The following is an 18,868-nucleotide window of genomic DNA, read 5'->3' as shown; positions in this document are numbered from 1 at the left end:
CTCTGTATATAGAGGAGTTTGAACTGAATTATTATAGTAGTCTGTAGTTATGAACCTTTAAAAGTGTGTTGCAGTGGAAAGATCATGGCTTTAGATCCTAACTCCATCAATTTCTGCTTGTCAACCTTAGATAAATTCCTTATCCTCACTGAGCCTTGCACTCCTGTCAAAATAACTACCTTGTAAGAATATTATGGGAAATTAAGGATGTGTGTTAAAGTTCCCAACATATGGAAGACACTCTACAATCCATAACTAAGCTATAGTAATGATTCTCAAAAACTAGCCTTTCTGACCCAATCTAATGATTACACGCTTCTACTGGTAAGTGTGTTAGTGAATAAGATACACCAGCTACTCTAAAGGTTCCAAAGTGTCAATGGAATAACAAAATGAAAGTTTTCTCTTGTTTTGCAAAGTTTAGTGTAGATGTTCCTTGCAGGTTCTGCTCCAGGGAGTGACTCAGGGACCCAGGCTCCCTCCTTCATTAACATCACTGTCTGAATCCATGGTCTCCACGGCCACCACACATGGGCAGACACACAGATATCCACTGTGGCCTAAAGGTGACACATTACGTCGCTTCATGTTCTACTGGCCAGAGAGTCAACTGATACCACTTAAACACAGAAAACTTGTGGAGAGCAGTGGAGAGCAGACACCTCGCTCTGCCAATCAGGTACTTTAACAAATCTAATGCTGGATTTATCACCAGTAGTTTACAGGATTCAGAGAAACTCAAGGAGAAAGAGCCTAAGATAGAAATATTAAGTGATTTATAAGCTCCCATTCATGTTGTAAGTTAAATCGAATCATGAACCCCTTCTGAGGAAATGGAAAATACACTACCAGCAACTACAGAGCAGGTGGATACCCTGAGGTTTTCCATGATAGCCAGAGAGAGCACCCAAAACAGCTGCCTTTGCTGCCCAGTGCAGCTCAAAACAGTTGCTCTCATCGTTAACTACTCTTGAAATATGAAACCTAAATCCACAATGGGACAATTTTCAGTGAGAAACTGGTATGATAATAAAACAAATAGGGACAATAAAAAAATACATCTCCAATGAGTTGCTTTAGGATACATCAAAAAGTAGTGGGAAAATAGAATTGAAAAATAATATGAATCTGTTCATGAACTTTTGGAAGTGCCCTCGTACATGTAAATGATTAGGTCTATGTGCCTTCTTTCTTTCTGATAAAATGAAAATTATGTACTATTACTGTTAAAATAATTTTGGTGAGTGTATTAGTTTGCTGTTGTCGCCATAACAAGGTGTCACAAACTAAGTACCCTGAAACGGCACAAACTTATCTTACAGTTTTGGAGGCCACAAGTCCAAAATGGTCTCCCTGCACTAAAATCAAGGTGTCAGCATGGCTGCGTCCCATCTGGAGGTGACAGGAGGGAGTATGTGTCCTTGTCTTTTCTAGCTTCTAGAGGTTGCCTGCATTTTATCTTTTTTTGTTTTTTACTGTTTTCCTTGGCTTCTGTTGTCACATGACCTTCTCCCCACTTTGACCCTCCAGCCTCCCTATTACAGGGATCCCTGTGACTACACTGGCCCCACCCAGAGAGTCCAGGGTAATGTTTTATCTCAAGATCTCTAACTCAATCACATTTGGAAGGTCTCTTTCAACATGTAAGGTAACAAATTCACAAGTTCTGAAGATTTGGATATGGACATATTTGCAGGTTCATTATTCAACAAAATATGCACATGAACTCTGCCCAAATCATTAGTGGATTGCTAGATGCACATGAGCAGGAGGCTACCCCAGCAGACTCAACGTAAATGCAGCTACTAAACACTGAAGGAACTGAGTGTGAATTTCAGACTGCTGCCATCTGCAGAAGAGACAGAGGTTGAAGTCTGAGTTCAGACAAGTTCACTGTGTGCTACAACAAATTCAGCATGCTTCAAAGGAACAAAAGTCCACAGTCCCCACAATTATCATTCTTTGTGTTTAGATTACAATCCAAAATCACTAGGTATATAAAGAAACAAGTAAATGGGATGCAAAATCAAGGAGAAAATGTCAATAGAAGTTAAACTCAAAATGTCCCAGTCATTGACATGAGCAGACAAAAATGTTCGAGCTGCTATTATAAATGAGTAAGGACCATAAGAAAATTAATTAATTACAGAGAATGAATGAATGGGGAAACCAAATGGAAATTCCAAAGATGAAAAAGCACAATAACTAAAATGATATTTTTAATGTGTGAGCTTAACCGGAGATTAAGGGTAACAGAGAAAAAATAGTGAACTTAAAGATAGTAAAATAGAAACAATACATTCTGGAAAAGAGAGAGAGAAAAAGCTCTGTAAAATAACTATAGCCTTAGTAAACTTGAGAGAATGTCAAGCCACCTAACAAATATGTAATTGCAGCCCAAGGGTGAGAAGATAGACAGAATGGGTCATAAAATAAAATATTTAAAGAAATAATGACTGAAAAATTCTCCAAGATAGTGATAAACATCACATAAAAAATCCAAAACACTTCATAAAACCTAAGCAAAATAAATAAGAAAAAACTACAATTAGGCCCATCATAATTATTGCTAAACCATAAATTTGAGTAAAATCTAAAGTTTAAAAAAAAAAAATCTGTGTGCACCGAGAGAGAAACAACACATTACATAGAAAATAAATAAATAAATAAATAAATAAATAAATAATAGGAATGATGGCTGACTTCTCATCAGAACTGATGAAAGGCAGAGGACAATGAAACTATATTTTTTAAGGGCTGAAACAACAAAAAAAGTCAACCCAGAAATCTACAGCTAGTGAAAAATAGCCTTGAAAAGTGAGATTAAAAAAGACATATCAGATTTTTTTTTAAACTGAGATTTTTCGTCAACAGACCTGAACTATAAAAAATGCAAAAATGAATTTCTTCAGGCCTAAAGGAAATACCACAAGATAGATGGTAACATGAATCTACACAAAGGAGTAAAGAGCACCAGAAATGACAAATATTTTAGTAAATATAAAATATTGCAAATAGGTTTTCTCTTTCTCATAATTTATTTGGAAGACATATTACTACTTAAAACAAAACTATAACACTGTATGAGGGGTTAATAATGTTTGTACAGTAATGTATATTACAACAAAAACACAAAGTTGTACTGGAGATCCCCTGCCAGTGCAGGAAGTCAAGAAAAAGAAGTATTATATGGAAAGACAGAAGCCCAACAGTCTTTATTTGCTGCTCTTGTGATTGTCCATACAGAAAAAATTAAATAATCTTCAAAACATCTGCAAGAATTAATAAAGTCACAGGTATGGGTTCCCTATACAAAATGAAATTTTATTTATTATTCTAGCAACAAAAAAAATTTACAGCAGACTCAAAATAATAAAATAATTAGATATAAAGGTAACAAAAATGAGCAACTTGTCTATATTTAAATAAAGTAGTTTAAAATTAAATCTAAGTAGACAGTGATAAAGACGTGTATAATAACACATAAAGCAAATACTAAAAAGAGTGCAAAAAAAGATAAAATAAATTTAAATAGAATGCAAAACACATTTGGTTAATACAAAGACAGTAGGAAAAAAAATCATGAGGGGAACAAAAATCAGATGAGAATCTCCCCAAAATAAAAGGAAAATAAGTAGCAATATGATAGACCTAAATCAAACCATATCAATGATCACATTAGATGTAAATGGACAGCACATGAAGTGGAATAAAGAAAGACATAAGTGGATAGAGCTAAGTTTATGATTAATTCAGGGCCCAAAATTAACCTGTTTTGTAAAAATGTAGTCAATTCAGAATTGTATGTGTTGAAATTATTTTATGTAACATCAATACTATGAAGACAGTTTTATTAAATAACGTAACACAGTAATTTGCAAATTCCAGACAAACATCAGAATTTTGGAATCTTCATTGTGGGGTCAGTTCATTATTTAGTAGACAACCTAGCATTAGAAAAGAGTTTAGCTCTCCCACTTCTATTCACAATTTTAAATCCAACGTATGAGCAGGAACAAGAGCAAAAAACAGCCTCCAGAAAATGTTAAACGTGTCACCACAGTAACAAGAGGGTCACTGCCTTAGAGTCACTGGCCTCTCATTAAAATAAAAAAAGGATATTATCCATCTTTAGAAAAGAAAAGTAGACCTACAAAAGGACAGGAGCAACATTAGACAGCATGCATATAATAGAATTTTTAAAAAATAATAAATGTGGAGAAGAAGACAAACTTTTAGGTCTCCTGATAATAATCATCAGAATGTTAGAGAAAGAGAAAAGTTAACTAGTGACTCCCTCTATGACATTTTGAAAAGTTCAGTAGATTCATGAGGGATTGAAGAGAGGAAAAGATTACTCCGTTATTTTCTAAAAGGGCAAAACAACCAACCAAGGGTTTCTAAGCCAGCCAGTTTAACAATAGCTGTCGGATGAACTTGGAAAAGTCAGTGAGAGGACACAGTCACAGAACCCCTGGCCAACCAAAGTTTATGACGATTGGGCAGAGAGGCCATGCTGAGATAACCTGGAGGAATCTTCTGAAGTCATTATTGCTGCAAAGAATGACAACACTGCATTTCAAAGTCGCATTTGACAATGTTCAACTTCACTGATTCCAAGATGAGCCAAGGAAAGCATCGCAGCACAGCATCGGACAGCTGATTCTGAGAGTCTAAAGGGTAACTACAGGACGATATACTTCAACTCCCCATAAATTGAGTTTTGGGAAATTTAGGACATTTTTAAGGCTTTCTGTGAAGCCAGAAACACAAACTAAGAGCCAGAAACATTTCCAGGTGACTTAATATTATTGTTCAAGATAAACATCACTTCATGAGGAGAAAAGGCACCAGGCACAACCAATCACTTGCAGATTCAAAGCAAAATCCTAGTTAATACATGGGGGACTATCTGGAAGCTGTTAACCATAGAAAACTATAGGGAGTCTCAGGCTAGTAGGTGAAGAGTCTGGGATAAAGGTGAATCTCCCACCACCCCCCAATACATACCAGTTCATTTTTCCACCAAAGAGCCCTACAATTTCTAAAACACCCCACACTGCTAAAATCTTCTTTTCTCCCACCCACAACACAGCAGACCTTAATATCACAGTCAACTAAATTAGGTATTATTTGTGAGCTTTTCCACATCAGTCTAATTTTTAACTACATCTAAAGAAAAAATAACATTCAAGTGTTAAATGATGTTACTACTCTTTGGTACTGCCGGAAATCTAAGTTACAGAACTTATTGTTACAGTTCAGTTCTCCATTTTGTATGGTAATGTTTGCAGCATTAACTAAGCATTTACTATCAGGACCACAAGCAGCTATTCATTCACTAGTTCATGCTGTCGCATGGACTTGGTGTTATTACTGTCTTATAAAACAAGAAAACTGAGCCACCAACTCATGGAAACTTTTGCACAAGGTATCCTAATTTTTTTTTTTTTTTTATTTTGGTGAGTGCTAAAATATTTATTTTTTTTTTTAATTTTATTTTGTCGATATACATTGTAGCTGATTAATGCTCCCCATCACCAAAACCTCCCTCCCTTCTCCCTCCCCCCCTCCCCCCCAACAATGTCCTTTCTGTTTGTTTGTTGTATCAACTTCAAATAATTGTGGTTGTTATATCTTCTTTCCCCCCCCGCCGGTTTGTGTGTGTGTGTGTGTGTGTGTGTGTGTGAATTTATATATTAATTTTTAGCTCCCACCAATAAGTGAGAACATGTGGTATTTCTCTTTCTGTGCCTGACTTGTTTCACTTAATATAATTCTCTCAAGGTCCATCCATGTTGTTGCAAATGGCAGTATTTCATTCGTTTTTATAGCTGAGTAATATTCCATTGTGTAGATGTACCACATTTTCCGTATCCACTCATCTGATGATGGGCATTTGGGCTGGTTCCAACTCTTGGCTATTGTAAAGAGTGCTGCGATGAACATTGGGGAACAGGTATACCTTCGACTTGATGATTTCCATTCCTCTGGGTATATTCCCAACAGTGGGATGGCTGGGTCGTATGGTAGATCTATTTGCAATTGTTTAAGGAACCTCCATACCATTTTCCATAGAGGCTGCACCATTTTGCAGTCCCACCAACAATGTATGAGAGTTCCTTTTTCTCCGCAGCCTCGCCAGCATTTATCGTTCATAGGCTTTTGGATTTTAGCCATCCTAACTGGGGTTAGATGGTATCTCAATGTGGTTTTGATTTGCATTTCCCGGATGCTGAGTGATGTTGAGCATTTTTTCATATGTCTGTTGGCCATTTGGATATCTTCCTTAGAGAAATGCCTACTTAGCTCTTTTGCCCATTTTTTAATTGGGTTGCTTGTTTTCTTCTTGTAAAGTTGTTTGAGTTCCTTATATATTCTGGATATTAATCCTTTGTCAGATGTATATTTTGCAAATATTTTCTCCCACTCTGTTGGTTGTCTTTTAACTCTGTTAATTGTTTCTTTTGCTGTGCAGAAGCTTTTTAGTTTGATATAATCCCATTTGTTTATTTTTCCTTTGGTTGCCCGTGCTTTTGGGGTCGTATTCATGAAGTCTGTGCCCAGTCCTATTTCCTGAAGTGTTTCTGCTATGTTTTCTTTAAGAAGTTTTATTGTCTCAGGGTGTATATTTAAATCCTTAATCCATTTTGAGTTGATTTTAGTATACGGTGAGAGGTATGGATCTAGTTTCATTCTCCTGCATATCGATATCCAGTTATCCCAGCACCACTTGCTGAAGAGGCAGTCCCTTCCCCAGTGAATAGGCTTGGTGCCTTTGTCAAAGATCAGATGGCAGTAAGTGTGTGGGTTGATTTCTGGATTCTCTATTCTATTCCATTGGTCAGTGTGTCTGTTTTTATGCCAGTACCATACTGTTTTGGTTATTATAGCTTTGTAGTATAGCTTAAAGTCAGGTAGTGTTATGCCTCCAGCTTTATTTTTTTTGCTGAGCATTGCTTTGGCTATTCGTGGTCTTTTATTGTTCCATATAAATGTCTGAATAGTTTTTTCCATTTCTGAGAAAAATGTCTTTGGAATTTTGATGGGGATTGCATTGAATTTGTATATCACTTTGGGTAGTATGGACATTTTCACTATGTTGATTCTTCCAATCCAAGAGCATGGAATATCTTTCCATCTTCTTGTGTATCCTAATTTTTTACTTTAATTTATTCAACAATAATCACCACTCGTGATCTGTACTGAGCACTGTGTTCAATTCTGGATTTACCAAAACGAACAGCTTAAAGTAGTTGGACTCCTGAAACTTGCAATCTAGAGAATGCAATAAGAGGTAAACTCACACCAGCTACATGACCTAGAACAACTTTTTAACTTCTCTGTGCCTTCTTTCCCAATCTCTAAAAAGAAGATATTAGTAACTACCTCTTAAATGTGAAAAGTAGATTAAATAAGCTAATGTGTAAAGCACTAAAATAGCACCTGTTATTTCCTGCTCAATAAATATTTGATGGTGGTAGTAACAGTAGTGGCAGCAGTGAAGAGTAGCAGCAGTAGCTGCAAAAGCAATAGCATCAGTAGCAGAAGGAGTAGCAGTGGTCACAGTAGCAGCAGTAATGGTAGAAACAGCAGCAGTAATAGTAGAAGCAGCAGCAGTAATAGTAGAAGCAGATATCATTTCCCTTGATATTTCTTAATTTTCGTTACATGTATTTTACAAGTGAAAGCATAATTGTTATTAAATAAAACATGGTGCTGTTTTAAATAGGCAAAGAAAAATAGGTATCAAGCTCTGTGAATGTCTCGAAAAGCTGCCCCAGGCCAAGTTATTACCAAGAATGTGCAGTAGTTTTGACAGTCACTTTGTGTTCCTAACAGATATTGATCACTCTACATCTCTCTGACTTGTAACCACAGATGTCCAGACTTACAATCCAAATACTCATCAGATTTCCATTCAATGCAGGTTCATACATTTCTAATTTGAACAAAGAAAAAATAGCCCAGTGAATTTTCTGAAAAATTTGAAACTGATAATGGACATTAGCATGCTGTCTCTCCTCTGATGGATTTAGAAATGTCATCCAGTGCCTCATGCTGTACTGGATCCCACTTCGCTGGAATCCTTTGTAATAGTATAATAAAAATAGCAAATATCCTGCTAGCACTGACTACGTGTCAGGTAGTACTCTAAGGGCTTTAGATATTTAAATTATCTTAACTCTGGAAATAACACCATGAGATTAAGGGCTTTCGTTAACAAGTAAGGAAATGGAAGCTGAGAGAAGTTAAGTAAATTGCCCAAGGTCACACAGCTAAAAATTGGTAGGGCTGGGATTTGAACCCAGGTAAGCTGCTTTGAAAATTGATGTGGTTAATCACTGTGCCCATCAAAATCTTATTGAGTCTTTTAACAGTGTTGTTCATTTTAACAAGAGAGAGAAGGAGAGAGAATGAATAGGAAACGAGTGTTCCAATTCCTCAGCCACATGTAGGTAGTTCTAAATTTCAACATGACCCAGATGCCATCAACCATGTTTGCAAATAGCCTAACCTTAACCCCAAAAGCAATAGTCTAAAGATGCATCATTTTGAGTATATGCCATGAGATGTCACAAATGCAAGAATTTGTAAAGAATGGGCTAAAAAATGTATTTGCACAACAGCATACCTGCTAACCACAGGCCAGCTTAAAGTGGTGTTCTTGCACCATGATCTGGAATATAAAAATAGTATGAGCCCACACCTCAATCAGCAAAACAGGCACTATTGCCCCCAAAGTAGAAGGCTTAGCATAATAGCCATTTAGTGGGAACTTTACAAAAGCCAACACAGGAAAAACAAAATAACCACAAGCAAGAAAACAGAGTCTGCGGTTCTGATGAAAAGCCAAAAGAAGTTGTTTACTTAAAAGGAAAAACAAAGTAAACCCAAATAACACAGTAAATAATGTGGTTTTACATACACCAGTAAAACGTCTTATGAGAATTGAGATCTGCTTGGCTTTGGCTCAATTCAGAAGAAGAAGCTTAAAGAAATTTGTAATTATAACCAGAAGACTTCATCAAGAAAGGTATTATTTTGATTTACTTGGCCAAAGAAACCTAATATTTATAAGAAATTAACAAGTATTTCTCATGAGCTATGAAATGAATACTCTTCTTACATGTGTGAAGAGTTTTTTGCTCAGTGTCTCTCAGTATGCTTTACCTATTAAACCTGATCTATTTCACCACTGCACAGAGAAAGAAAGAAGAGATTCAGCTCTATCATCAATTAAAGTGGAAATAACGTTCTGTTTCACAAAATGATATTTTATTGAAGTGTATTGATTATACATATTTGTGGGGTGCAGAGTTGAATAGCAATATATGTGTACAATGTGATGATCCAAATCAGGGTAATTAGCATATTCATCATTACAAAACTTAATCATTTCTTTGTGATGGACACATTCGATCTCCTCTCTTCTAGCCATTTGATAACATGCAGTACATTATTATTGTGAGTACGTGTTGCAGAAAGCAAGACAGAAACTGCATCGCCTTTTCTGATCCCCCCTTAGAAGTTATGCAGAACAATCCCCATCATAAGCTAATGCTTACAGTTGAGTAACAAACCCTATCATGTGAAAAGAGAGGAAAAGTAGACCTAGCATCTTAATGAGAGGAGTATAGATTTCACAGACCAAAGTAGAACCCCACAAGTCATTTTCTAGATCTACCTTTTTCTAAATGCATCATGCCCTTAATTCAGGATATTGTACAACTCTTTCTTCTTCATGAACCGTTGTTTCCTTATTTTTTTACCTAGCTCTCCCGTACACATCTTTCAAGACCCAGCTGCAACGTGACTACTTATATGTAGCTTCTCCCCTTGTGTCTTTCCTCAGAAAGCTTAAAAACTAAGAGGAGAGAGATAATACATATTTGAAAGTGTGACTAACAATTTAAGGCAAAAAATAGGTGTTAAATAAATAAATAAACATTTCCAAACTTTGGTCCATGGAAAATTTGCACCATGGAAAAAGGGTCTCTGGTTTGCACTGCATCATTCCTCCTTTCTTATTGTTCGTGCTGCTGTAACAGAAGTAAGACAAGAAGGCAGGAGCTCACTCCAGATCACCTGAGATTGTGTCTGGGAGCACAAGACCCAGCCCCCAGGGAACAGGGGTTTGCAATAGAGAAAGTAAAAATCTGGAACATGTCAAGGTGAACTAAAACAGTTGTAACCTTGGTATCTAGGAGCAGGGCTCCAATGGGGTTGAGATCTGACCAAGAACATGTGGGGGCTCTGCAGATCTATTTTAAATGGCTATACTATAAGCCAGAAAGAGATTAGAAAAATGATGGAGAAATCAGGCACCAGGACAAAGCTTGAAATGAGAGTGTGTGTCCATTTGGACTGAGTAATCTGTGAGGATCCTTAGATAATTTGTAGTTCATGAGGGCCTCAGGAGAGAAATGAGGGATAATATCAAACCAATATTTAACCTACTTGATGGAGTTTGGATGTGTTGTCCCCTCCAAAACTGATGTGGAAATTTGATCCCTAATGTGGCAGTGTTGGAAACTGATTGAGTCATGGGGGTGGATCCCTCACGAATGGATTAATGCTCTCCCTGGGGGAAGGGGAATTAATGAGTGAGTTCTCCCTCTATTAGTTCCTGTGAGAGCTGGTTGCTTAAAAAGACCATGGCACCTCCACTCTCTCTCTCTCTTGCTTCCTCTCTCACCATGTGATCTGCTTGTACCCACTGGCTGCCTGCCGCTTTCTGCCATGAGTAGAAGCAGCCTGAGGCCCGTGCCAGATGCAGCTGTCCCAGAATCATGAGCCAAATAAACCTCTGTTCTTTATAAATTACCCAGTCTCAGGTATTTCTGTTGCCGCAACACAAAACAGATTAATACACTACTCAATCTCAATATGTACTTCACAGAAGAAAGTTTTTAAATTCCCTACTTTATCCCTTCGCTCTTTCCTACCCAACTATTTAAACAGATCCTGAGACTCTCCTGGGTCCCAGAAAAGGGAAAACAGAATTCTGATACAAAGTGGGGCCAAAAAAGTTAATTCTTAGGGAGTGACATCAGCAGTATGGTGAAATAAGAAGCCCCAAATTCTCCTTCTCCCATGACACACTGACTCACCAGCAGCACACAACTGATTCTTTTGTGAGACATCCAGAAACTTGTCGAGTGTTCCTCCCCCATGTAGAAACACAAAAACAGTCACATCTCAAAACCAGTAGAAAAATTTGAGACATCTCTTAGATAATCCCCACTCCCAGCACAGCACCACATGAGCAGGAGGAAATCCCATTCTCCCAGCTTCTCCCCAGGAGGGCGAGTTGGAGCACACATCCAATGCCCCATCTTTTCCAGGTTCTGTCTAAGGAACTGGTTTCTGTCTCACCTGTCTCAGAGGAGTAAGGAGACCCAGCACATGCTAGGCCCTTTAGAGCTACAGAGAGCAATTATGAGGGTCCTTCAAAAAGTTCATGGAAAAAATGGAATTAAAAGATAATACGAATCATCCCATGAACTTTTGAATACCCCTTATATGGAGATTTGAACTAGAGTGTGGGCAATTACCACAGCCCCTTTTTCTGGCTCAACACAGAGGGGACGGGCAAAAAGTCCAGCTCTCAGATGCTTCCTGGGAGGGAAAGTGTTGGATCATGGATCAGACATTTAGATTTTTCTGGGGATTGTACTAGGGACTGCCTTCTGTTCTTGCCTATCTCAGAGCACTGATGGAGGCTGGCATATCCTGGATGCCTTGGGCCACTGAGAAAAAATGTGGTTTGAAGTGGCATGCAAGAACTTGCCATAGCCCCTCGCTCCAGCTCAGTGCACAACAATTAGGAGAAAGCCTCCAGCTCTTACCTTTTCACTGTAAGGGAAAAGAGTAGGATCGTGAATCCAACATTTCAGCTTCTGCAAGTTCTACCTAAGGGATTGGCTACTGTCTTGCCTGGCTCAGAGCATATATGGGAACTGCTACTCTAGATGTCTGGTGGCCTCTAAGAGCAAAGACAACAGTTTCTATTAGCATAAAGGCTTGAGAGGCCCACAGAAGCTATGGCTGGGTTGATTAGTGAGAGTTTTCTTCTGCATGAGGTCAGTCTGTGAAGACTGGGAGATATGGAAGTTTTCTCTAATGCATAGATACCAACACAAATAGTCAAGAAAATTAAAGACACATGATCCAAACAAAAGGGTAAGACAAAACTCCAGAAACTGACCCTAATAAAACTATAAATTTTATAAATTACCTGACAGAGAATTCAAAATAACCATCATAAAAATGCTTAATGAGCTTAGGTAAACAATGCATGGACAAAATGATAATTTCAACAGAGATAGAAAATTTTTAAAAGAATCAAACAGAAAACTTGGAACTGAAGAATACAATAACTCAACTGAAAAATTGAATAGAGCGGTTCAGCAACAGACTAAACCAAACAGAAAAAAAAAAAAATCAGCAAACTCAAAGACAGGTCATTTGAAATTACTCAGTAAGAGGAGAAATAAGAAGTTTTTATAAAGTGAATAAAGCTTAAGGGACTTATGAGATACCATCAAAAAGACCAATTTACCCATTAAAAGAGTTCCAGAAAAAGAGAGAGAAAAGAATAGAGAGTTTATCTGAAGAAATAATGGCTGAAAACTCCCCAAATCTGGAGAAGAAAATGAATACTGAGATACAGGAAGCCCATCAGATACCAAATAAGAAGAACTCAAAGAAATCCACACTGAAACACATTATAATCAAATTGTCAAAAGTTAAAGAGAAAAAGAAAAATTTGAAAACAGCAAGAAAAAACAATTTATCACATACAAGAGAGTCTCTTCAAGGCTCAGTGGATTTCCCAGTAGAAACCATGAAGGCCAGAGGGAGAGGGGTGATAAATTCAAAGTACAGAAAGAAAACAAAACAAAACTATGAACGAAGAACACTATAGCCAATAAAAGTGTCCTTCGAAATGAAGTAGAGAGAAATACTCCCAGACAAAGAAAAGCCAAAGAAGTTTATCACCACTAGACCTGCCTTACAAGAAATGCTAAAAAACATTCTTTAAGTTGAAATGATGTGAAGGGATGCTAAACAAAAACATCAAAGAATGTATAAAACTCACTGGTAAAAGTAAATACATAGATAAATATAGAATACTATAAAACAGGAGCAGTGATGTGTAAATAACTCCTAATTCTACTATAAAAATTAAAAGACATGCTATAACTACAAGAAATTATTTATGGACACACAATAAAAAATGTCCCAAATTATGACATCAATAATATAAAGGGTGAGAGGGGAAAGTAGTAGTGAAGAAGTGAAGAATTTTTGTATGCAATTAAAATTAAGTTGTTATCAGCTTAAAATAGACTATTTTGTAAGATGTTTTATGTAAGTCTTATGATAACCAAAAAGAAAATACTTATAGAAGATACACACACAATAAATAAATAAAAGCACATCACTATTTTATTTTTTTTATTTTTTTATTTTTTTTTATTATTATTTTTTTGTGTGTGTCATTTTCGTGACCAGTATTCAGCCAGTGAGTGCACCGGCCTTTCCTATATAGGATACGAACCTGCGGCAGGAGCGTCGCCGCGCTCCCAGCGCCGCACTCTCCCGAGAGCGCCACGGGCTTGGCCCACACATCACTATTTTAAAAATCAGCAAATCACAAAGGAAGACACCAAGAGAAAAAATAGGGACAAAATAACTACAGGATAGATAGAAAATAATAAACTAAATGGCAATAGTAAGTCTATACATATCAATAGCTACTTTAAACATAAATGGAGTAATTCACAATAAAAAGACATAGGGTGGCAAATGAATAAAAAAAGAAAAAAGTATCCAAAACTATTCTGCCCAGCAGACATCCACTTTTGCTCTAAGGATACATACAGGCTGAAGATGTATGCTGATAAGAACATTTTTATACATTCAGGTTAGTAAATAGGCATCCATTTGTCAGAGCAGATTACATAAAGCCCAGTTTGAGTCTCAGCTATTTCTACCAAATTAATATTTATGGTTTTCTAGTCAAAAAGTTGGTGTATAAACCTATACCCTTATCAGTTAATGTTAACTAGGACCTCTGAGATATTGGGCATAGGTACCCTTTCACTAGCCATCCTGGGTCTCAGGTTTCCATGTGGCATTTAGGGCTATGTGGAATCCAGAGAGGCCATGTAGAGCAAAGAAAATTTCTAAAAGATATTGTTTCTCCCAGCATGGCCAGGAGGCAAAGCTGAGGCATCTTGACCTAAAGACAAATTTAGGAAAGAGGTTTAAATCAAATTTTGAAGATATATTTATTTTATCAAAACTTTAAAAAATTAAAGTCACATGAACTTAAAAAGTATACTTATTTATTTAATGAGCATTCATTAATTATAAGCCAATTTGTTACCATGCAGAAAATACAAACACACATAAAGACATGAAAATGTAGACATAACATACAGCTTACATACATATTTATACAGACATAGAAAACAAGAACAAATAAGGATCTTATAGGTTTTGTTTAAAATGTAATAAAAAAGGACAGTCAGGTTTAGATTGTGTTTCTAAAGAATATTAAAACTTATTGGCAAGGCTTCACCCCGTTTCAAAGAAAGCAAGGTAACAAATTTACATTGCAAAGCAAAATATGCATGCCTTTTCAAGAAGATGCAGAGAAAGCTTTCTTTAAAAAAAATGGCATAGAACTTTACAAGAGGATTTTGTAAAGAAATACATAGATAAGTGTAGAAGAAAATTTAGAAGTCTGTTCAAGATAACCAGCTGGATACCAGAAAATTTGAGGCCATCTAGCTAAACAGGTAGATTTTAGCTTAGTTTTTGTTTCTCAAATGGGCTACTGAGCTTAAGGGCTGAGCTAATGAAAGCCATTTGACTATTGAGGTTTTCAGGAGAAGAGCAGCAGACCCAAAAGGGGTCTGGTTGGTGCCATGACTGCTTTTCTTCACAAAACCTCGGAGTCTTTGGTGAGAAAGAGTAGCACATGCAGTTAAGAAAAGAACCACTGCTTTTAAGAGAGAAGAGAAGCATTGTGCAGATAAGAAAGAAAAACATGCTCAAACAAAACTGACATTGCAAAGAAATATTAACTTTTTTTACTTTAAATTGTCTAATTTAAAGTTTTTTCACTCACTGACAAAGATTAAGTTTTATCCTTTTTTGGTGACATAAACATGTCTTAGATTTTTGTTAAGGTCTTCGATAGGTCTCAGAATGACTTGACATAGATTCCTACTTGCTAGGTGGGAAGCCATAATGAGACCCATTGCCTAATTAACCAGTGACAAATCTGTTCCCAAATTCTTATGTTAAGGCTCCCTTCCTTGAGGTATCAAGGATATGGTTGTTTAATATCCACTAACAGTTTTATAAGCTGTCGTTCAGTTACTTACAGCCTGCTGCTTTAAGGAGACATTGGAGTTATAGTGTATGTTCGGTCTCCCCTTTTGTTAATGAATTATCCATATTTTAATAATAAAAAGAAGGGAAAAATACTTTCAGGGTTGAAAAGACCTAACTTGACCTGCCACGGGCATGGACCCCTAACCAAGAACCACCTGTGACCCCCTTTACCAGGGTGGGTCTCCTTTACTGGGACTTCCCTTTTGACAAGATGAGTAGTAGGCATCCTTTTCTCCCTTACTGGGACCTCCTTTTGTCAGGATGAGTAGCGGACATCCTTTTCCTTTCCTTTCCAAGGCTTGGCAGGTCAGTCTCCGATCCGTGGACCAAGAACTCCTCACAAGGGGGACCATTTGTTGCACTCTCTTTGTCCTCACATGGATTTGCCACCTCTCTCCCCTGGGTGATGGAGATACAAACGATTACTCAAAGCCCATTTCCTCTGAGCAGTGAGACACCCTGAAGGGGTTAACTTCCTGGAACCCTCAAGAGAGAGGCATTCCTCCTTTAGGAAATTAACACTGAACTGGGGTTCTGTCTCGGTATTTATTCTCCAGGCCAGAAAGTTACAGAAAAAGAACATAGGTGGAGTTATGGCTAAGTATATTTTAACAATAGAAGTTGGTAACATTAGTGAAATAGCAAAGTGACATTCCATAATGCAATTTGCAAAAGGTTAAGTCAATCCACCAACAAAAGCTTTGTCTTAGCAAATACTGTGTTTTCCTACAGCAGTTTCCTCAGTATTTTTACATAACAATAAGCAACTTTTTTAACATATCAATCAGTAGGTTAACCTGATTTCAAGGACATCTGTCCTTGAGAGCTAGTAACTTTGCTGTGTTACAATTCTATATCCTCAACAGAGGTTTTAGCCTGGGGAAAGTTTACTGTCTTTTGCATACTTAACAATTCTATATGTAATTTTAAAGGTTAGGTTATACCTGAAACTGCAGGGCTTTGGAGGCTAGGCCCTGTGAAATATATTTGCTTTATAAATGTTAGTATACTCCACAGTATTATACTAACTGCCTTTTCTACCATTATGCATTGAAACTAGAAATCAATAGCAGAAGGAAAACTAGAAAAGTTACAAATATGTGGAAGTTAAACAACACATTTTGAACAACCAACGGGTTAAGAATAAATTTAAAGGGAAATTAGAAAATAATCTTGAGACAAAAATGAAAATACAACATACCAAAATTTATGTGACACAGCAAAAATAGTACCAAGAGGGAAGTTTATAGAGGCAAATGCCTGCATTTAAAAAGAAGAAAGATCTCAAATAAACAATCTAATTTTACACCTCAAGAAACTAGAAAAAGAATAAATTCAGCTCAAATTTAGGAAAAGAAAAGAAATAGCAAAAAAGAGCAGAAATAAATGAGATAGAGAATAGAAAAACAATATTTAAAAAACAAGTAAAATTAAGAGATGGTTTTTGAAAAGATAAGCAAACTCAATGAATGTTTAGCCAGACAAAAAAGAAAAAAAATCAAATATATAAGATCAGAAGTGAAAGAGTAAGCATTGCAATTGATGCCACAGAAATAAAAAGAATCTTAAAAGACTACTCTGAACAATTATATACCAACAAACTGGATAATCTAGAAGAAAGAGATAAATCCCTAGAAACGTACGTACTACCAAGACTAAATCATGAAGAAATACAAAGTTTGAACAGACCTGTAACTAGTAAGGAGATTCAATCAGTAATTTAAAACTTCTCAACAAAGAAAAATCCAATACCAGATTAATATACTAGTAAATTCTACCAAACATTTAAAGAATAATTAACACCAATCCTTGTCAAACTCTTCCAAAAAATTGAACATGAGAAAACATTTCCAATCTCATTTTATGAAGCCAGCATTACCTTGATACCAAAGCCAAGATATCTCAAACAAAAAAAAACATGCCAATCTCCCTGATGAACATCAGTGCAAAAATCCTCAACAAAATACTAGTAAACTGAATTTAATAGCACATTAAAAGGATCATACACCACAACCAAGTGGATTTATCCCTGGGATGCAAGAACTGTTCAATGTCGAAAAATCAATTAATGTAATAACAGAATGAAGAATTAAAATCACATGATATCTCACAATGACAGAATGAAGAATAAAAATCACATGATACAGAAAAAGTATATAATAAAATACAATATGCTTTCATGATAAACACTCTCAACAAACAAGGAATAAAGAGAAATTTCTTCAACATTAATAGGGCTCATTTCACATATTAAAGAATCCACAAATAACTTCATACTAAGTGGTGGAAAACTTCAAGATCAGGAACAAGGCAAAGATATCCACTCTTGCCACTTCAGTTTAACATAGAAATTCGGCAAGAAAAATAGATAAAATGCATCCAAATCAGACAGGAAGAAGTAAAATTGTCCATTTGCAGATCATATGATCTTATATAGAGAAAACTCCCAAGATTCCAAACATAAAATTTGTTAAAATTAATAAATAAATTCAGTGAAGTTTCAGGATAAAAAATCAACATACAAAAATCAGTTGGGTCTTATACACTGACAACAACCTATATGCAAATGGTATTAGGAAAAAAAATCCCATTTATAGTAACATCAGAAAGAATGAAATACCTAAGAATAAACTAAGATAGGAAGTGAAAGACTTGTACACTGAAATATAAAAATAACTGAAGAAAGTAAAGAAGACACAAACAAATGAAAAGACATCCTGTATTCATGAACTGGAATACTTAATAATTGTTAAAACATCCATACTACTCAAAGTGAACTACAGATTTAGTGAAATTCCTATAAAACCTCAGTGGCATTTTCTCCAAAAATAGAAAAAAACTATCCTAAAATTCATATGAAACAAAGGATTCCAAATAGCCAATGCAATCTTAAGGAGAACAAAGCTAGAAGCATCATGCTTCCTGACTTAAAAACATACAACAAAGCTACAGTTACCAAAACAATATGCTACTGGCATGGAAACATATAGACCGAGGGAACAGAACAAAGAGTTGAGAAATAAACCCATGTATATAATGACAATTGATCTTCAACAAGATTCCAAAAATATGCAATGGGGAAAGAACTGCCTTGTCACAAATGGTGTTGGAAAAATGTCCACATGCAAAAAAAATAAAATTGGTCTCATCTTACACCATACACAAAAATCAACTGAAAATGAGTTAAATACTTAACTGCAAAACCCAAAATTGCAAAACTACTGGAAGAAAGCATAGAAAAAAAGCTTCATGGCATTGTTTTGGCAATGATTTTTTGTATATGATATCAAAAGTACAGGCAACAAAAGCAAAAAAATAGACAAGTAGGACTTCATCAAACTAAAAGTTTCTGCTGCACATCATAAGAAACAGAGTGAAAAGGCAACCTACAGAATGGGAAAAAATATTTGTAAACCATATATCTGATAAGTGGTTAATATTCAAAATATACAGT

The sequence above is a fragment of the Cynocephalus volans genome, chromosome 14 (assembly GCF_027409185.1).
Source record: "Cynocephalus volans isolate mCynVol1 chromosome 14, mCynVol1.pri, whole genome shotgun sequence".
Taxonomy (NCBI): Eukaryota; Metazoa; Chordata; class Mammalia; order Dermoptera; family Cynocephalidae; genus Cynocephalus; species Cynocephalus volans.
Note: the sequence above shows the minus strand (reverse complement) of the source record.